Source organism: Phyllostomus discolor, chromosome 5, assembly GCF_004126475.2.
Source record: "Phyllostomus discolor isolate MPI-MPIP mPhyDis1 chromosome 5, mPhyDis1.pri.v3, whole genome shotgun sequence".
In the NCBI taxonomy this organism is placed as follows: domain Eukaryota; kingdom Metazoa; phylum Chordata; class Mammalia; order Chiroptera; family Phyllostomidae; genus Phyllostomus; species Phyllostomus discolor.
Genome location: NC_040907.2, coordinates 93168307 through 93190552, shown reverse-complemented (window position 1 = coordinate 93190552; position 22246 = coordinate 93168307). Strand labels below are relative to the sequence as shown.

The following is a 22246-nucleotide window of genomic DNA, read 5'->3' as shown; positions in this document are numbered from 1 at the left end:
TAATGTTTTAGTCTGAGGCAGATTATAAAAGTCTACAGGAAGTACCCCCATGAAATCTGGGGATGTGTGTTCCTTCTGTCCCAGCTACCACAGGGAACATAGCCTGTGGGGCAGCGAGCGGGCTGGGAGTCCGGGGTTCCTGGTCACCAGCACCCATGAGCACGGCCCAGCAGACAGGAAGGCCGTGACAACTTTTTACACCAGATATCATAATGGGGTGAGGAAATTATAACAAGTTCTGTGTTTCCATTTCCCAAAACTCCACAAACTTCACAAGTAGTCTTAAGAATAAAGAGGGTTGATAGCAAATGTTGAAATATCAACTTTAACTAAGCATTTGTATTGTTTTCCATGTACATGTCCCTTGTGTTTTCCCATATTCCTACCCAAAGCTCCACTTGGAGAGAAAGCCGATCAGTTATTGGATACAACATTTAGACTATTTACAATTAAGTTCTATTATTTAATAAACAAATAAAATAACCCTCCAAATTTTCTTTTCTCCTTTTGTGGAAGCCGGAGAGAAATGCATGTTTATTCCCTCAAAGTGATGTGTGTCCCAGTGGACCCCAAACAGCTAATTCTGGGCTCAAGGGCAAATGACGACAGTCTCTGCAGATGGCACTTTAAAGACAGCAGTCCCCTACCCATGTCCCCACATCAGTGGTACAAATCCCTCTGTCTTGTGAAAAGAAGTGGCTGAAGCTTCCAGTTCTGGTAAGCATGAGTTACTCCAGGTCAGTGGGGAGGGGTAGGGAAGAAAGAGGCTGGATAGATGCAAAGTGGAGTTAAGGGAGTGGGGAGTTCAGAACAGAAGTTCTGGAAGCAGACACAGGATTCGTGGGGGTGGCGTGGGCTATATAGAAGGTCGGGCTGAGATCTGATCTTAGCTCCACCTTCTCTGATATCTTCCCCTTTCTGTCCATCTCGAGACCCAGAGTATAATGTGGGGGATCCTCAAAGGGCACTGTAAGCTCAGGTGAATCTCTGGAAAGTCTGATGGAGACCCCCAGGAGTTCCTAGCTGTGGGTCTCAGCTCAGTGGGCTTTGGGAAAAGCTGAATTTCTACACCAGACTCTGGAGAAAGGCACTTAGCCCAGACAAAACAGGAAGGCAGCTAGCTGCCTGTCACATTTTTCCCTGGATTCTTTGGGACACATACTTGCTCACTGATGCCCCCAAGGCACTTCCAACTTTCCAGGGAGAGTGACTAACTCATCTACCTCACCAACTTCCAGACTGGTGGCCAATGCTAGGCTCAGGAAGAAAGGGAATGCCCGCACAGACTGACCGTGAAGAGCCTTGTCAATAGGGGATGGTTTGAGGTGTGTTGCTGTCCACGTTTGTCCACGTGTTTGGGGAGTCGGGCACTGCTGGGTGCACAGAACCTTATCGTTATGAATTCAAATACAGGCATTCTTTAAATGTGTGACTTCTTCCTATGCCTATTCCAGTGGTCCTCAAAGTGTGGTCTCTGTGACAGCAGTACCTGATATGTGTTAGAGATGCAAATTCTTGAGGCCCACTCCAGATCCCTGAATGAGAACTTCCAGAATGAGGTAAGTGGTAGAGGTAATTTAACAAGCCCTCCAGGTGATTTTGATGCCTGCTCAAGTCTGAGAACCACTGGCCAGCCAGGCCCTGCCATTTCCCTGCCATCCTGGAGACGATGAATGAGCTTCGCAGTACCGGGCTGAGGTTCAAGGGCAGCGTGCAGCCAAACGCTGCCTGAATCACACACATTAGCATTGGCTATTCTTGCGTACTGCAAATGCAGATTGTAAAACTAGATCATGAGTTAAGTGGGCTTTTGATGGTAAACCTGGAAAACCAACATTCATATATATATCATTTCTAGAAGAAAACATATCTTTAATAATAAACAGCTTTCAGCGTGCAACCTATAACTTCTGGAATGCAGGCTCTGCCTATACTGTGAGTTACAGCAACATAACTAACTGTGTGTATATCTGCTTCCCCTGCAGGTTTATACACTGAAGCCGTCCTTGAGGTGCTTCCTCTCCTCACTGCCCAGCACATGAACCTGGGCACAAAGTAATTGACTTCAAGAGTAAGAGCTACATCTATAAGCACAGCTGGCTAACCTGGGAGAGGAAGTGCTATGACACCTGTAATCATAACAGCCCAATCATACCACACCTGCCTGTGCCTCAGCCTGGCACATTCTTGGCAAGAGAGGGGCACTCCTGGTCCCAGGCTGCTGCTGAGGAGAGCACCAGCTGCTGACTCTGTGGCAGAGAGTCACTGGCTTGGGTCTCTACCCAGACTTCTCATTGATGAGTTTACTTGAGGTGAAGTGATACAAAGGAGCACATTACACTTACATTATGTGGCCAGGAGACAAGAGATTTTTATAAAAGCATTTGGAGAGGTGGGAAAAATTGCCAATACTGTTGTGAACTCAGCCACCTGAATAATAACTCTAGCTGACCTTGGGCAGCCAAGACTCAATTTAGGTACTACCAAATAAGATGTTCACTGGCCTCCTCAATGCAGTCTCTATCAATTAACAACTCTGAAGTGGAAGATTAAAACTGTTGAGAGAGACACAGAACCACTTTCACAGCCAGTAAAGAAAGAAAGCCTGGCTGGAAGAGTTTTTAGGCACTGCTGTTCTCAGCCTGGGGCGGGGCCCAGGGGATCTGGGACCAAGCAGCCTTCTGTTGCATCAATCCCCTCAATTAGGCACAGAAGTAGACAGCATCTCTGAGTCAACAAGTGAGCTGACTCCAGGCCCCAGCAGCCCCAAGGTGAGGTTCTGCTTATCACAACCCTCTTGAAGCCTGCAGAGCCACCCCGAGGCACATTCCACAAACCCAGAGGGGTGGGGTAGTGGCACCAGTAAGACAACATCCCTTGTTTGACTTCTACGTCTGTATTTGCAAAAATGTACTGGGAAAAGAAAATATATTCAGATGTATTATCTTCAAGGGAATCTCAAAAGTATGAGAAAGCTCTGAGATTACCTTGTTCTTGAAATTTGTTTGCTCCACTACGGTAATTGATCATTTTACTAAGCAAAGACTAAGGGACTTTAAAAAATCTAAAGCATGCCAAACCAGGACTTAAAGCGAAAGGTTTGCCTCTGACATCACCCTTGTCACCTCCCTCTTCTCACCACCCTTCCATTAATCAGCCACCACTTCCAAGAATTTTCCCTTGCACACATATCCTATACTTCTCCCTCACACTCCATCTCTACTTGAACAACCTGATTCATGGGCATGTGCTAGGGGTTCAGGCACCATCTTTCTGGTGTATGGGCTGCAAAGCCCACAAAAAAACAAAAACAAACAAACAAACAAAAATCAAAAAAACCTTCCAGACTCCCTTACAGGTAAAGTTTCAAATGTGATTTAGGTTCTGCCAATTAGCTGCATGGCCCAAAATAACTTTCAGTGCACAACCTAGTTCTAATTTTTTGGGATGATGACTTGAATTAGAAAGCATGTGAAGCAGGGAGTAAGTGGGACACCCATTCTGCTGGTCAGATCTGGCAGTAGAACTTGGTCCAGAGTGGCTAAGCTGTAATCTTGGAGCCAGAGGTCACACGGAGACAGAATCCCACTTCCCCAGTCTAGGGAGCTGTTCTAGGAATCCTCCTGGAAGGCTAGGCTTCAGCTGCTCCACAATTTACTAAGCACTATTTCCCTGTATTCAGTCTCTGGCTCCTCCAATACCTACTGTGGTTTCTGTTACCTGCAAAGTGAACCCTATTCCCTGATTAAATTCTCTTGGGATGGAACTCACAGAACTGGGTGTTGCCATCCTCCCTTCCTGAACTAATACAAGAGCCTTGAGGCATTAACTGCAGCCTTCCTCAGATCCATTCCCTACACAGCAATGAAAGCACCGCTCTCATTAGGCCTGTTAACACTTCATCGGAAGTTCTAACAAGATCATAAAAGCGTTATAGTCACGGCCCCATTTCATAATTGTGGGCTTGCCTTCTTTGCCGATGTTCCAACACCAGGATGTCTGTGGGGGTGCCCCATGATGCTTGTGAGCCAGAACTAAACAGTGAGAAAATGTACCCTAAGAAGTGTTCTCAATTTTAGTTGCACATGTTCCTTAAAAAATAAAAAAGGCAAAGGTTATAGAAAATCTGGTCCATTTTTCTCTACCTATGTATTTTTAAGGATACACTAAAGGAAAGAAAATTTATATTATTTTCAAAGGAATAATCTAATTGTTTGACTTGCCAGAGAAATATTCATCAAGGAAACTAATGAAATTTCTAATGAAGATGGGAAACAAGTGGGAGATAAAGAAAACAACCTCATTTTCAGCACTAATGAATACTATAATAAAGTAAAATGTAAAACAAGAACATAAAAAGGAAGGAACATAAATACAGAGAACAAAAGAAGAACATAAACACATTGGAAGGAAACATTACTTATCCAATTGTGAAGTAAAGATGGAATCCCTAACATTAAAAACTAAGATGAAAAAACTACCTAAGGAAAGACTGACTGATAGATTTTATAAGTTTAACTGACTGTTACTATTTAAGTATTATTGATTTTAATTAATTAAAAAATGCATGAATCAAAATGCCATAAACAATTTTGTAAAATATATTGTATGGGATCAGAATATGCCACCCCAAAAGATGCTACTTCAGCGTGAGGATAATTTTCAACTGGAGGCAAATGAGAATCAACAGATGCAGAAAGAAGCCCTCTCAAAGCCTGGCTTGTCTGACTACAGCAGAGATTTCTGAGAAACGAGGGCTGCCATAGATCCTCAATCCTGGGGGAACTGTATGGCCATGAAGATGACAGGAAGTCATCTTACTAAAATGGCCCTCATTTTCCATTAGTTTCCCTCATATATTTACCTTCCCAAGTGTGCTGCCCCTAAAAGCCTAATCCCCTTTTCCTTTGTCTTGTTGCTTTGCTACCTATTTTTTGTTCTTTTGTTGAGATGCTGTATAAGCCCGAGTTGTAACCTGCTCTTTGCGCCACTCGTCATGGAGCCCTCCCACACCCATGCTAGCTGCACATGTTAATAAACTGCTTTTTTTCTTCTTAACCTGTTTTTGTCAGTGTGAATTTCAGGGCCCCAGCCACAGAACCTAGGGAGGCAAAAGGAAAAAGTTTTTTTTCCTCCCCTACAATGTCCAAAGGGTTAATATCCTTAATATGTAAGTATTTACATAACAATATAGACTGATATTCCAACTAGAAATAAGTAGAGCAACAAGACAATGAACAAAATATGAAACAAATGGCTAAAAATTACTTGGGAAACCCTCGATTCCACTAGTGAAAATCAAAACTTAATATTCCATTTTCTAAAAATAATTTTTTAAAATTTCCCAAAGATGCAGGAGAAACAAAAAGGTGCAAATCTGCATTAGGAGTATAACCTAGGCACTGTGGTTCCAGAAGGCAGTTTGGCAATAGGCATGACATGACTTGAAACAGTGTATACTCCCCATCCCAGCAATTCGCTTTCGTGAACTTCTTCCCAAGGAAATTATCAGATGCCCACAGAGGTCCCAGTACAACGGTGTTCAAGGGGTGCAACTTACACAAGAAAAAAAAAGGGAACTCGACTAAATGTCCAACAATACTATAGAACCATTAAAATTTTGCTTTTGAAAACTAATGATTGAGAAAAAAAGGTTCACTATATAACGGTATGAGAATGCCTTAGAATAAAAAAGCAGTGAATAGATTTTATGTATGCAGGGGAAATTAGAAGACAACATTCCACAATATTTGAAGTGACTGTCTCTGGAGGGTTGAATTAAGACAGTTTTATTTTCAGCTTTATACTTTTGACTTTTCCAAACTTTCTACAATTACTTATAAACTTTATAATGAGAGAAAAAAATATAGGTAAATGCAATGTAAACTACCATGGTGGTAGGTGGAAATGATGTTGGCGAGGGTAGGACAAAACAATTAAAAACAGAAAATAACAACCTAAGCCTTTTCCACCTTTTCAGAAATGTGTGTTTTACCACAATCTAAGAACTCGGGCCTAGAGAAAGCTTGTTTGGAAAGTGACTGGGGACAAACCAGGTCTTCATAGCCTGAAAGTTTGCTTATGTTAATGCATACTGACTAAAGCAAAAAAAATTTCTAGGGAACTAAATGAAAAATCTCCCCCAAGTTTCATCTTTCGTAGTGGAGATCCCCACTGAGCTCACTCCATTAGAAACCAGGAGGGTTTTACCAGTCACTATGCAAGTCAGCTGTTAACAACCTAAGAACAGACGGCTAAGAAAAAAGGATGACACATTTCTGCTCAGCACTACAAAGGAGATAATACTCCCTAAAATTTCAAAAGCTTAAATAAAATAAAAATTCCTTAATGAGTTGTAGAAATTTAAAGAAATATCAGGTGAGCAATCTTCTGCAACCATTTTTCCTCCTAAAGTGGTATTTCAGCAGCTTGAACCACTTTTATATACCACGGCCCTGCCATGCCCTGCATTTCTTAACTAGAAACAGTGGAAACAGCAAGACAACAGATGAACACGTGCTCGTGGGCACACAGGCCGACCCTGCAGATCAGTCACGGACAGACGAAAGGAGCACTGCACAAGCTGGACCGATGAAGCACATTAGCTACAATCAGCTTCTCAATGTTTAGGCAGCCTATGCTACCCTGTGTTTTTCAGGATTTTTAATCTAGCAGTATAAAAACCTTTCTTCCTAAAAGATTCTATCAAAATTTAAGCTATGCCATGTGTTTTGAAAATTATTCTCAACTTTTTGCCCCAAAGCTCATCCTCCAGTTTTAGGAGGTTCACTTTCCACAGTAGCCAACACAGCTGCTTGTTAGAGCTGGCATCCTTGCAAGCTTCCTTAATGACATAATGAACATCCTTGCCAGGTACTGTGGGAGAATTTTTTAGTTTTGTTTGCTGCTCAAATTGCTCCTCACCTTTTTTTCTAACTTAGTTCTAACTTAGTGCCAAAAAACCAAACATGGCACGTTAAGGAAAATAGTTGTACCACAATCTACTGCAGGGGTGTCAAACTCATTTTCACCAGGGGCCACACCAGCCTCACGGTTGCCTTCGAAGGGCCGAATGTAATTTTAAGACTATAAATGTAACTACTCCTTAACTTAGGGGCAAGGAGCTCAGCCTTGCTGCCAGGTAGAAACAAGGTGCAGGGCCGGATAAAACAAGGTAGAGGGCCAGATTCGGCCCACCGGCCTGTGTTTGCCACCTATGATCTGCAAGCCTCCTTGTGCTACAATGGAAGGCACACCCTGACTAGCCAATCTGCATTCCCACTTGTTTGCAGGAAACCCACTCTGAACCACAGCATTAAAGCTGATTACATTTCTTAAACTTCACATGGTCCCATTTTTTACTAATGTGGTAATCTGGGGTTCATTCTAACCCCCTCACACAATGATCTCCATGTTCTTTTTTTCTTCCAATGACAACTCTTATTGCCTGCTTCCTTGGCTGCCATGCTGTCTTCCTGGAGGAGGAGAAATAGGAAACACACTGCTTCAGTTACAAGCGTTGGGAGCTTTCCAGTTCTTATTGAATTTGAGCATTTTTCAAAGGGCAAGTTTCACCTTTCATAGTGGAAAGGGAAAGAGAAAAAAACCCACCCAAACCGGTCCAAGGTAGCCGATGTGGGATTACCTTTGGGAGGACAATATTAGGAGGCACTCATTTTTCTCTTTACTTTTTCTTAGAGAAAACAAAGATACATATAATTTAAGCAGAAGCTTACATTATTGAATGTTATTCATTTGGTACAATGCCCCCGATGGCATTTGGTGAAGCTGAATATATATCCCATGAGGCAGCATAGATTATAAGCAATACCCTTCTCATGCCCCAAACCTTGGCAAGTTGCTCCAAATTCTGCAATGCATATTTTACTAATGGCCCTCACCAACTACCTCTAAAAAGGGAAATTAAAAGTGAATGCTATAAAAGAGGTCTATCGCAAAACCAGGAAGAAAAAAAAAAAGAAAGGAAGAAAAACAACCTCACAGCCCTGAGCATTAAACAGGAGCAAACACTAATGTCCTTAGTGAATACCAGCAACACAGGCTTCCAGCACGCTGATTTATACTAAGTAACTCAAAGACCCTTAACTTGAGAAACTGAAGTTGTTTCATGTGCTAATAGAAGATATCCTTTGGTATAGTAAAGTGCATGAGCAAAACTGGACTATAACATTAACATCTAAAATGGTCTCATTAATTCTGGAAAGGAGCCAATGTCCAAGGGCAACATTTGACATTAGGATCAGAAAATTCTTGGAATGAGAAGGACTGATGATTGCTCAGGTGTGATCAATCCTGCACTAACTCAGAGTCAGAAGGAAAATCATCTTTCACTTGCTAGAAACAAATGCCTCAATCCCTTCCCACTGCCTGGCAGGCTATGACCCTGACTTTAACACAGCCCTGTTAAGCTCCCTTTATGACCCGACTCAACTCTGTCATCTGTCATCCCCTCATCCCGTTCACATGCCCAACCCCTCTGCTGCCAGCCCTACCATGAGCCAGCCCCACCAAAATACTCACCATTTCCTAAAGAGCCTCACTGCCCTTTGCTGCCTCACTCTTCAGTATCTGCCCACAATATCCACACACCCCCAATTTTTTTGGATCAATGGCTATTCAAAGGATAAAGCTCATTTCACCAAAATTATTTAACATTGCATATCACCTAGGTTGGGGTCAGAGAGTATGGCAGGCTCTCTTGCATTTTTTTCTTTTAATAAGCATCTATTAATTATCTTTGAAAGCATGCAATTAAGTAAAGGGGTACAAAACTACAAAGATTCAAATGAATATATTTCTATATTTCTAACAAGTTTAATAAACTCAATTGAGGGGGTCTCTTTTTCTGAGGCTGGACCTGGTGACCCTTCTCTGTACTTCTATGGCATCCTGTACTCTTCAGAAACTCCCAGACTATTTATCACAATATATTATAATTGCTGGCTGTTTACAAGTCTGACTTTCACTAGCTCAGGGGTTAGCAAACTGCAGCCTCTGAGCCAAACAGCCCTGACACTTGTTTTGAAAGTAAAATTTATTGGAATTATGCAGAGTTGAGTTACAACAGAGATTATACAGCCTGCAAAGCCAAGAACATTTACTATTTGGCCCTTCATAGGAATTTTGCCAACTCCAGACTCCAGCACCAGACTGCATTCCTCAAAGAAAGGGACCATGCTTTATGTCTATACCCCGAGTCCCTAAGCCAATGTGTGGCATGAAGGAGGTACAAAGGGATAATGTCATGTAGAAATTGCCACTCCCAGAAGTCAAAGGTTCTTTGCATCTGCATGTGTTCATTGTGCAAAGCATCTTAATCCTTTTTCCTCTGTGATTATAATTTAATTTAAATAATTAATACATAATTATTATACAACATTTATATAGGCAATTTAGTTTTTAAATGTTTCCACCAAACTTTTCACTATCAGTAATTTTCCCCAGAGAAAGATAAGTATAGCTTTATTATAAAAGCCAATAGAATATTGGGTATAGAGAAATTTATTTAAAACAATGAGCAATTCTCTCTCTCTTTTTTAAAGATTTTTATTTATTCACTTTTAGAGAGGGAAGGGAGGGAGCAGAGAGAGAGAGAGAAACATCAATGTGTGGTTGCTGGGGGTTATGGCCTGCAACCCAAGCATGTACCCTGGCTGGGAATCGAACCTGAGATACTTTGGTTCGCAGCTTGTGCTCAATCCACTGAGCTACGCCAGCCAGGGCCCAAGCAATTCTCTCTTTATAGAACAAATCTGTTATATAAGTTGGGCATTGTTCTAAGAAGAAAGGAAACAAAGATCTGTTAACACACCCCATGGTCCGAGCACTCTGCTGACTGCTCTAAGTTCTCTCACTCAGCCACCACAGCAGGCCCACAACACAGACATGATTACCAGCGTGTCCATTTCACAGGTGAGGAAACTGAGACCAAGAGAGGTGAAGCAACTAGTCTAAGGTGAAATGGCTTTTAAGTAAATCCATGTGTGATTAAAACATGTTCTTTCCCCAATAAACTCAAAGAAACAGCCCAAGTTCATGCAAATAAAAACAATTCTCTGGTTTATATTAAATTGTTACAGGTTATAGCATTTGTCTTGTCAGGTATTAGATACACTTCATGTACACGGAAGCACAGTGTTATGGAAGTATGACGGGCTTTGCTGTTATTTCATTGTTATGGTGACCAAACAAAAATAACTTATAAAGTGCCTGTGAACAGCAGGTATTTAATACATGGCACCTATTAAAAATATCACAGTACCTTATAGAATTTTAATGCTGAAATGCTGGAAAAAGTCAAGGCCAATGTCCTACTTTTAAAAACAAGGAACTTGAAGCCCAGAGAGGTTATGTGACACTCAAAATAACAAAGCCTGAAGCTTAGCCACATGTGGGCAGAGCCCAGGTCTCCTCGGGCTCTGCTGCACCTCCTCAGTCGCTGCACCCCAGGCTTCCATGGAAAATCTCATTTCCTGACCGCTCACCCCAATCAATGCACAGGGACAAGTGGTTCTCCCACACACCTCACACATCAGTTACTGCCGAGCAAGACAGTAAGAAGAAACTGCATTTCCTACCCTCATGGTCATTCTGTCTACCTTCACTCTAGTCCAAAACACTTCCAGCATAAAGGATTTTTTAAAAATTAACTCAACATTTTGATTGAGACCAACTCTTTGGCCTGCTGTCAAATAATCATTCCTTTTATAATTTATAAATCAGAGTAGTTGAGAAGCCAAACCAGTTTTTTTCCTGTTTCAACTGGTCTAATCATTTCCAAAGGATGTGAATGATACAAAGTAAAAGGGCCTCTTCAAACAAGGATGTTGTCTGTCTTGTCCAACTCAAACTGGAAGCTAGCACAACTGTGACTCTAACTGATGGCCTTTGCCCTGGAGACAGCCGACATCAACCTACTAAAATAAAGGTCCACAAAACCCTCAGGTTGCACCCAGCCCACACTGTGTCCCAAAGTTACTGAACTCAACAAATGGTCTAACAGAAATGGGGCACGCTTTTTTGAACTTTTACCCATTTGCTCTTTGTCTTCATTGCACTTGACCTGGGCTACAGCTCACCATCACCTCTGAGGAAGAGCATCACAGATAAACAAGAGCCTGGAGGTGAGGAACTTAGGGACTGACATGGAGGCTGAGACTGTCGAGAGCAACTGGGCATCATGGTGAGAGCACGGGTTCTAACTTAGATAGACTGAGTTTTGATTCTTGGTAGCTTTCCCTCGATCATCCTGTGACCCTAGGCAAGTTATTTCACTTCTTGGGTCTTCAGTTGCAACAGCTGTGATATCGGGGTCACAAACCCTGTAATAAAGGTTTGTCATGAGTGCAAAATAATGTAAAGTGTCTAGTGTAGTAACTGACACAAGGTGATTATGACTCATTAATTTTGTCAGTCATTTAAGCAGCTCCTTGGGGGGTTATGTGTGATGGTAAGTAATATTTGAATATAAGAATAAAAAAACTGCTTTCAAAAAGGATTTTAACATTGGGAGTCTGCATTGTTCATTTAGCCTTACCCCTAACTGATCTGAACTAAGGGGTATGCTACCAGTTTACATCCTGTCTGCACAGCCAGCACCAGAAGAGCAAGTGGGGGAGGTGGGTACAGAGGGTACCCCCAGGGTCCTACTGCATTCGCAGCTAGGGAGCATGGCTGGGGGGAGAACAGGCACAGTTCCATATGGGGTTCTCCAGGCCTTTCCCGTCCTTCACCACAGTTCAGGATGCAATGCCCTTCACTTTGACCTCCCAGCAGCACACCGAGAACAGCAGCACAGTGCCATTTCCCAGACTTCCCACAATGGTTCATTAAATATACTATATCTTTGACCAAAATAAAAAAAAAGTAGGTTGGTTCTCAAGAGCTAACAACACTTCTATATCTAAAAGGGTGTTTTTCAATTTTTTCCTTGAACTAACTATTAATCTCTTAAAAACACCGCGCCTAACTGGCAACGTGACAGCAAAATGTGACCGTGTAGTTTGCGTCTGCAGAGAGCACAGTGTGCAGGTGCGGTCCCTGGGGGCAGGTGGGGAAGAACGGTGGCCGAGCCCCAGGGACCTGGGCATGGACAGGGCCCTCACCTTCTACTCTGGGTGCCTCTGACATCCTGGGGAATATGTTAACTGACAGATAGTTCAAGGTATTTTCTCAAATAAATCTTAAAATTATCCTTAAGCCAAAGCCAGAACCATCTCCCTGAAGAGTACTGCTCACTATACTGTGGACCAATTCTCCTGAGGACAGACCCCAGGAACCCACAGAGGGCCTGGCCAGATGTGTGGGAAATGGAAATGGAGAATATACTACACAATTTGAACCCCAGCAAGAAGAGAGAGGAAAAGGCGGAGACTGTCTGAACCCAAAGTAGCTGCAATGTCACCGAGTCAGGGTCCTCGGACAGTCTGCAAAGTGGCCCTCCAGCTCTGCTGCACTGCCCACTACCCCCAGGTTGGAGAACGATCCAGGACTTCGTACTGGTGGCGGGCCTCAGACGACTAGCTGCAGAGAAGATGTCCTCCTGCTGCTGATGGATTTGGAGTCATAGCACTTAGGATACAGTGGGGAAGCCCCCTATGAGGAACATGATAAGCAGTTGTTTTGCTTCTGATGGTTTTTTTGAAAACCATCATCCTTCTGCTATAGTACAATATTAAATGCAATCAGTATTTGTGATTCCATGGGCTTGGCCTTGCTTAGCTAAGCCAGGGCACCTGAATTCTATCCCAGCCCTATGGCATGGTCTGAAAAGATACAGCTCACAGACAATCCAAAATAATGCTTCCCCACTAACCACTGATTCAACAGAGCAGACTTGACAAAGATTTTCACAGGATGACCAGTTCTCCCATTAGGCATCCCTCACTCTTTCTCCTCTGTGTAAGGTAGGGGTGTCAACTCATTTTCGTCAGGGGTCACATCAGCCTTGTGGTTGCCTTCAAAGGGCCAAATGTAACTTTAGGACTGTATAAATGCAACTACCCCTTAACAGTTAAGCGAGAACTTGGCACTGCCGCCAGGTAGAAATAAGGTGCCAGGCTGGATAAAACAAAGTGGAGGGTAGGATTCGGCCCGTGGGCCTTGTGTTTGCCACCTGTGTCTTAGCAGAAGGTACCAGAGCAACCACTTCCTTCCTGTATATTCTCAGTCTAAGGGAACATAATCCCAAGAAAATCTTTTCCACAGTCCAGACCTCTCTATACAGCATCTTATCTCTGTTGGAGAGACTATTCCTTGTCATGAGACACCCTTTCTTCTCAGAGTTGCCTCTGAGTGAAACAGTACAGGAGATGTTGATCACAAAAAAGGGGAAGTAATCACAACTTCCTACCTCACACAGTCACCTGCTCCCTCAACCTATACCCTCAACTTCACACAATGGTCAAGGCAGGTGACCCCAAGTTCTGTCCTTCTGAAAAATGGTTTTCTCCCTCTGTGTCACTGGCCAACAGCCAGCATGCTGATACAGGCCACTGGGACCTCATGCACATGTTGTAGAAAACAGCACAGCTTCAGTGTTTAACGACTGTTTGGTCACCTACTGAGTGCCAGGCCCCAGGGAAGCAGCAGTGCAGAAAGTGCTGTCTTCACTCCTGAGGTCAGGGTGTAAGTGCAGAGAACAGGCCGTGCGTCAGAACTGACAAGATGAGAAGTAACGGGCTGTGACAGTGGATGCATATACTGGGCTGTGAGAACACAGAAGAGCCTAAGGTTCCGTTTCAGTCCATTTTAGTAGTGACTTTCTCTTCTAATTCCCAAGGCCTAGACAGGCATGGGGGTTGGGTGGTGACAAGACTGTTCCTTGCACTGGAAGAGACTAGAGCTGTGGAGCAGGGAGGGGGCATGCACTGGGGCCAGACACTGAGTTAGAGAGCAGGGTGGAGACAAGCAGGGGGCAGATCCTGCGGGGTCCTTGCATACCATGCTGCGGAGTAGAGAATTTATCAGAAACAACTTTTAAATAGAATTAAAATGTTAACTGAAATGAAACCTTATTTTGGCTTTTGTTTGATGCTGCTGCTGTCAGAAATATAAAAATATACCACCTATAGCTGCAGGCTGTTGATCAACAGGCTGAAAGAAATGGATGAACCCGAAGGAGGATTATCCCTGTCAGTCACTGATACCTTGGTGTGAACTGCTTCACTCTCTTAGGTAAGGTTAGTTGTCCAGGTGTTTTAGAAAGTAGGACGAGAACAAGAAAATTTTCAGAAAGAAGGCATTTTAGGGCACCGAGGAACTACACCTAAAGAAGGAGATGTCGAATAGCTGGGTGTGATAGAGGGCTAAAGGAAGAAGGGTTCTGAAAGTAAGAAAACAGAGCAGCCATGAGTGTCCACGGCTCAGCTGGCTGGCCACATGCCATGAAGACAGTCACTGCCAGGGCTGGTCTTAACTGCACCCTGTGAACTCCCATGCTTCTTATTCTAAAGGTTCAAGTTAATGGTCAGGAAATTGTGGTTAGCTGTATGAGGCACAGTAGTTGTCTACACGACTGCAGATAAGGACTCATATTACATGTGTGTCTCAAAGCACACACTCTGCTGAGAAGGAGCCTGCACATCGACCATGTCATTTAGTCCCCACAGGATTATGCAATAAGTGTCATCTCCACTTTGCAAATTAGGTTCCAGGAAGCTTCACAGTGGTAACACGGCAATGCTGGGATTCAGCTCGGGGTCCTGTGCACTGTGCTGTGTGCCGGGCTCCCCCACCTCTGCTCCTGGACCTCAGTGGGAGCAGCACCTGCCGCAAGAGGGCCCTGGCCCTGCTGAAGGCCACCAGGCTTCTCCAGAACACCCAGCGTTGGAGGTGCAGTTGACTGTGAGGCTGTGAAAAACCTATACTGAAACTCATTTTAAAAATGTCTTTTTCCCAAATCATGTGACTACTTTAACAAAGCCTAAAGGAACCAAGTGTTCCTGCTGCTGTGTATAACTAGTCCTCTAAACACAAAACACCTAAGTGTTGGGAGAACTTTCAGTAAAGTTGCCTCCTGTATTTATTCGCTAACTCAGTAATTTCAACAGCCATCATGATAAATGTATCATTTATGCTGAACACTATGGGGCCTCCAATCTTCACTGCTATCTCAATAGAAGCCCACCACCAGTTGCCCACCCTGCCTTAAAAGAAATGCAGTTCAACTCGGGATGACGAGTGTGCATGACCACAAATGCGCACAAGCAAGCACAAAACACACCTCCTGACAAAATGCTGAATGATTTGCAAACAGAGAAATGGGAAAATCCTGTTTAAAAGCCACATCTTTCGTATATTTAAAAACGTGGGAAATGTCCAACTGCATTTCATTGCTTCCTTTATGGATTCTGGACAGGCAGTGAGAAATTAGGAGGGCTGACTCTCCTCGCACTCACTCCTTCCTGCTGGGAAATACTCCTCTAATTCCTTCCTGAACCCAGTGCAGGGGACAAATAGGATCCTGCAGGGCAGGTTCCATAAGAAGAGAACTCCCCTTGCCTAGGCCTCTAGGAACTGGGCGGTGCTGCTCTCCACATTCAGCTGTGGGCTGAGCGATAGGAGAAGCTCCATCTGTTTTTGTCTGGGGCTTTGCTCCAGGTTCTTTAACCCTTGAGCTGCCTGGCCTCATAAGGCTGACCCAGGTCTTCTTAAAGAAGGAAACAGAGAAGGAGGTTCTCCTCAAGGATCCCACATGGCAGGAGGTGGCTACAGGCAGGAGTATTGGCTGCTCAAAGCCACTCACCTGCTTACAGGAGACAGGATGAAACATCAGAACACCTGGTTAACTCTCCTTGGGTGACAAGACAGCGGCTGACCGGCAACACCATTTCTAGCTGTGGTTTCTCCCCACCCACACATACTCCTGCCACCACCGCCATTCCTGGGGCCTCCACACTGGGAGTGGTTCGCCGCAGCTCTTTAGGGCAGGGGAACAGGTACTGGATTCCTGCCCCTTAAAGGTGGTAGCCTCCTCCCCCACATGCACCCTGCCATCCTGTTTCCCACTCCCAAAAAGAAAAGAGAAAGAAGGGAGCTTACCTAGATTATAAAAAGTCAAGATTTTTCACTAGCTACTCTGATCTTGTCAATCAACTTTTAAATATTAGAACTTGAAGGTAATAAGAGGTAGAAAGGATTTACAGAATTCAGATTATAATCTTCATGATAATCTATGCATCATAATCACAAACTGGAGACAACCTGAATGTCCATAGCAGGTAAAGAGGTAAACCAAATGTGGTATACACACACAATGGAATACCACTGAGAAAAAAAAAAAAGGAACAGTTGTTCATTTACTGTAACATGGGCAAATTTCAATGATGGTGCTGAGTGAAAGTGAGCAGACATGAAACTCTACACACTGCAGCATCCCATTTAGAGAACGTTCTGAGCCAGGTGTAACTAAGCTGTGGTGATGACAATAAAAGCACTGGTTGCCAATGGGGTGGGAGATGGGTTTGAGGGAATTTACCAGGGTGACAGAAATTCTGTGTCTTAATTTAGGTGGAGATTAATGGGTGTACTATGAGTCAAAACCCACTAAACTTACACTTAAAATACATATGCGCATTTTACTCTATGTTAATTATACCTCCATTTTTTAAAATCTGAGAAATTGTTTTAAATAGGCTCCTAAAGATGAGGCAGAAATGTCCAGTCTCTTCCTCCTTCCATTGGCCCTCTGGTGGCAGGAGGCAAAGGGGAAGGAGAAGGCAGCAGCGTGGGCAAGTCCCTGATGGAAGACCCCAAACAACCAGATCAATTAACCTCAGTAGGAAGGCATCTGCAGAAGTAGATGTCTAGGCCCGGACAGAGCTCAGAACAGAGAGTAAACAACTCACACAGTTGTTATTTCAAGGCCTGAGGTTCTTAACAAATATGGTTATGGGTCCTCCTATGTCAGTCCAAAACAAGAACGTCGTTGTAACTGTATCAAAAGCAAACAAAACAGGCCCCTACCCTTGGCCTACACTCCTGATGAGAAGGCAGCAGAGGAGAAGCTGGCACAGCAATCCTCCTGGTAAGGAGCTCCAGGCAGTGCTGCTCTCCAGAAGCCCCTCCCAGAGGCAGGGGTGTACCAGCAAGAACTGAATTCAGGGCACCTCCACCACCTGGCTTGGCTGTGTCACATTAGCCACATTAGCCACTTACATAATCTCTCGGAACTGCAGCTTCACTGTGAGTAAGCCAGAGGCAGGTCCACTCCTCAGCAGGGTTGTTGTCAGGATTCGGCCTTGATGTACCTAAGGTGCTCGGCTAGGTGAGCCTGTCATAGCCTCCTTCCTCCTCCCTTCCTCCTTCTCCCTGCCCCCTCCACCCCCTGTGAAGGGTGCCCACAGGCACTCCTACCCCTCTTCACAGCCACCTCTTCCATTTACCTGCTCCCTTCTGTCACCACCTGGATTCCAACCACTTCAGCCAACTTCACTTGCGGAACCATAATTTTACAACAGACAAAATGGGGTGGAGAGCCCTCTTCTTGCTAAACTGGTATGAAGGGCAGAATTGCCACATGAGCCTTCTCCTTGAAACAACTCTGCTGTGGGCTGAGTTACGTCCCCTGAACAAGATCTGGGGGAAATCCTAACCCTTGGTGCCACAGAATGTGACAGTATTTGGAGACAGGATCTTTACAGTGGTAATTAAGGTAAAATGAGGTCATTAGGGTAGGCCCGAAGCTAACAGGAAATCTGTCCACAGAGACATACACGGAGGGAAGCTGAAGGGAAGGCACGCTGGGAGAAGGCCATGTGAAGCAGTGGACCTGAGGCTGGGCCTGGGCCTGGGGTGATACCTCTAGAAGCCCAGGAACACCAAGGACTGCAGCAACCCCCAGAAGCTTGGAAAGTGGCCTGGGGCAGATTAGAACTTCTTTGATGCTTCTGCCCTCCCACCTCCTTTCATCTGAGTGTGGTCTATTTTATGTCATCACCACCGCCTGGCCCAGGACTTCAGTATCAATAGCACAGGCTCCTGCAAAGCCCTTTCCATTCTCTCCTAGCACTAAGCACCACCCTCTTATCCCTTATCTCCTCCACCACAGCCAGTTTTGTATCCTGAAAATGTGGAAGCTTGTGTTATGGAAAGAGCATAGATTTTGGAGCTCTGATGCTAGGGTATTGCATTTTAGAATGTTGATTTCACCGATTATTAACAGTGTGTTCCTGGCCAATTTCTTAGCATCTTAGTCTGTTTCTTCACTGATCGGGTGCTGGTAACAGGGCTGCCTGCTGCAAGGGTGAAATAAGCGGACTGTTTACAGCGGCCAGCACACGGGGAGATGAAGGGTGCCTGGGACGTATTGCCACACCATTGCTCAAAACCTTTCAGTAGTTTCCATCACCCACCAGGGAAAGTTTGGGCTTCTCTGCAGAGAGCAGGGGGCTGTGATAGTGACTTATAGCACCTCTTCCCCATACCATTCCCTTTGGAACCCAGTTTTGTGTGGGCCCCCTGCACTCCATATGACTTGGAGGAAGGTGCCCCATCTCTGATGCACACAGCATGCCCTGGTGAGTGGTGTTGGTCAGGGACTGGCGTTTGGCCTGAAGTGGTGCAGATAAGAGAGGACTCCGCTTCAAGGAAAAGGAGAAGACTGTTGTTCCCTTTTTCATTCCCTCTCCTCCAAGTCAGGGGGCAGAGGTAGTGAATAATTCGCTAAGGCGAGCCACCTTGCAACTACAAAGAACTCACCATTTGTTATGGGTTGACTGTGTACCCTCAAAATCTCCATTACCTGAGAGTGTGACTGTATTTGGTGATACGCAGTTAAGTTAAAATGTGATCATTAGGGGCGGCCCCAACACAATATGACTGTGTCCTTACAAGATTAGGGGACACACACACACACACACACACATTGCTGATGCCTTGATCTTGGCTTTTCAGCCTCCAGGACTGTGAGGAAATAAACTTCTGTGCATAGATTCCCAGTCTGTGCTTGTGTTATGAGAGCTCAAGCTGACCAACACAGCGTTAGAATGAACTGATCCTGAGGAAGGCCGAGAATAGAGACAAAAAGGACTAGGGGCTACAGCCTATCCTATCTCTGGGCTTCCAGAGATGTCATAAGTTTTTCTGTGTATTTTTCACTCCATTTAATTTGAGGTTTTCAGCCATTTGCGGCAGACAGCATCTTAACTGGCCTCCTCTAGCTTTTAAACCCTTCACAACATTGTACATTCTCTCTTCCTAACTGAAACAAATGCCTCCTCTTCCTCCTTCCCATCAGAAAACCTACATCCTAGTTACTCCCGATTCATAACTCTGCCGTTCCCATCTCCATTCTTTGGCTCAATGCTTCCCTCTGCCCAAAAGGCTTCCTTTCAGCCCATCTGTCTATCAGGACCACCCATTCTTCAAGGAACGACTCTTAGGCTCCTTCTCCCCTGCAGCTCCCGATACAGTGTTTTACACATACTATCTGCTCAATAAACATTTGAACATTATATACTGCTCTGGATTTTTCCTCTATGATGTTTTCCCTGCCTACATTTTTAACTACTATATGAGATTATGCCACTATATTTGCTACACAAATTCAAACAGATCAGAAAAGAAAGATTGCTGTGTATCATCACCTGCCCGTACTTAAGAAGAAAAATGCCTTTTGGAGACTTAAAAACCTATTCTCAGTATGATAAATGACAAGTCTTCAAAGTCCCTGGTTACATTCTGTTTATTGAAGGTCATTTAAGTTTCCCAAAAGTGGCTGTTGGAAATGAGATTCATGACCAAGGTGGCAGTTTTGCTTTCCCTTTAGGGCTTATCTAAAACCTGTCAAAAAGAACTAGAATTTTAAACAGGGAAAAACAATATGGCAGATGAAAAATTAATCAAGTAGAGAAACCACAGCTTGAACCACAGTTCAATTCAATTCAAACATGTTATCAGCAGACACACTAAAGCAGACAACAAAAACACACCCTCATAAACTTGATACTCATTTTTGAAAAGTTGCTTCCTATGAGACCAGAAAAAGATTAAGAATAAGTCTTCTATTAAAATTAAATTGTCAAAACCCTACTCTGGGAGGTAGGAGGTTTGATGGCTCACCACATAATGCACCCCTGAAAATGGCCCAGCTGTGGACGGGCCCCAGAGATGCACCACCTTCTTCAGTCCCACTCCTCTCACTGGGCGACCACTCGTCGAAGCATCTTTATCTTCTACTTGAAAGTTAGTTCTGAGTGCCAGATCAGACACTCTGCCCAGCCCAGAACACTCACCAAGTCTCACCATCTACAGCCCCTGACAGCTCTTTACTAGAGGACACCAAGAATGTCAGCCAAACCCTCAAAGAGAAATACGAGTGAGTGGGACAGACAGCCACTGCTGTGAACATCGAAGTGGAGAGGTCAGCTTGGGTCAGCAGAGCGGGCACCTCGTCAGTAGCCCCAGCTAACACCTGACAAGCCTGCCTTCAGAGGTGCATGTGTCATATTTGGAGACGTTACTCTCAGATCACTGCAGGACCACTGCCTGTGCCTACGAGGGCAGTGAACCCCAACCTGTTACTCAGCAAACATACATACTGTGTATGTGTGGTTCTGGCCTCTAACTCCTGGTGCCTGTCTCCTGGGGGACTTCTCGTTCCCAGCTACTGAAAACAATACTAGAGCCCCTTACTGGGAATTAGCTATGGAAAAGCCTAGTCAGAATTAGGGGCATTTTGAACATAAATACCTTTTACATCCAAATAAATGTTTCCTTTTCAAGTAATCAAACATTATTCTAAGCAGAGGTTCAAAGGACCTACTTTAATGAGTGGTGTGGTCATTAACAACATTCATTTGTACGCAAATACCCAAAGGGTAGCTTTCCTAACAGGCTTCCCCTGGTGGACTAAATGTGCCTGCTGACAGTTGGTTTACACCACTAATATGCTTATTGAGCCATTTCTTCACAGCGGGAGAGGGGACAGAGTTGTGGTGATTCCCCGCACGGTGAAGCACCCTTGTGCAGCTCCTCAGCCTGCCCGCCAACACTGCCCCTGTGGGGCACGGAGGAGCTGTGTCTCCTGGGCTGACCCCTGGCCAGCTATCGGGAGTGGTTAGAAAATACAATGGACCTTTACATTAGCCTAGACCAAGATTACTCAAACTTGGCATTCAACATTTTGAGCTGGCTCACTCTGCATTACAGGATATTTAGCAGCACCCCAGTCTCTACCCATTAGAGAGGCCAGTAGCACCCCCGCCCTGCTGTGACAACCAAAAATGTTTCCAGGCACCAAATGCGCCCCAGGGGGAAACTGGACTGCATGGAAAGCATCCAGAGAACTTTTTTTAAACAACTGTGCCTGGGTCCCACAGATATTTCCAAAGGTTCCCCAAGTGACTCTAAGTGCTCCAGACACCACCACTTCTGTCCCCAATCCTAGATTCAGAACCACCAGTTCAACATGGAGTTTCCAGTAGAAGAAATAGCTTTATGATTTAAAGTTCTGAAATCAGTGGCTTAAAGTAAAGACAATGTACTTCGTAGCCCAGTATGATTTTAAGTTTTATTAGTTGCTACTTCAGATAAATTACATCACTCTTCTTAGTCTTCGGCAGCTCTCTGTTTTGACTTTAGGTATGAGTTGACTTAGATATCTGTCCTCTTCTTCCTATTCTTGCGATTCCAGAATTAAATCAATTTCCCTTACCCAGAACAGAGTGGCAGCTCCTTCACCACTTCTGTACCTATATCATACTAGAAATGTTAATTGAGCACCTACTAGATCCAGGTCCTGAAGATACGTATGTGGGCCAAGAAAGGAGAGATGGGGGACCTGGGCCAAGAAAGGAGAGATGGGGGACCGGAGTGGAGGAACAGGGAGTCAGGAAAGACCTGAGGAAGTTGGCAGGAAGGAGAGGTGGATTCTGGGCTGAAGGAACACCACTGGCAAAGGTCAAGTGTTGAGAACTGGCCAAGGGTTAGGGCACAGGGTTTCTGTGCAAGAGTGATGGGAGCAGCTGCAGAGGAGGCAGGCAGGGTGCTCTTCATGAGGAACCTCGAAAATCCATCAAGCAGGCCCAACTTCATCCAAAAGGCTAAAGAAAGCCACAAAGGTATTTAACCAGAGGAGTTAAAAGAGCCACTCAGCTACTTAGAACCAAAACACTAGAATTTCATGAGGGGAATAGGAGTGGATAGGACCAGAGGCCATATTAGCATCCCAGTCCAGCAGGTACCCAAATGCACAGGTGTAGGACTTTGAGGAAGTATCTGGGTT

General features: G+C 44.4%; 1 protein-coding gene and 1 long non-coding RNA gene across 5 annotated transcripts in view; one reads left to right on the top strand and one right to left on the bottom strand.

The window, feature by feature from the left end:
• Window positions 1-22246, bottom strand: part of SLC22A23 (solute carrier family 22 member 23) — a 175548-nt gene that overhangs the window by 139354 nt on the left and 13948 nt on the right. The gene's annotated exons all lie outside the window — the stretch shown is intronic.
• Window positions 294-17209, top strand: LOC118500750. Its single transcript, XR_004903337.1, has 3 exons — window positions 294-3596; window positions 3887-3890; window positions 17199-17209. It is a non-coding gene; the product is annotated as an uncharacterized LOC118500750 (long non-coding RNA).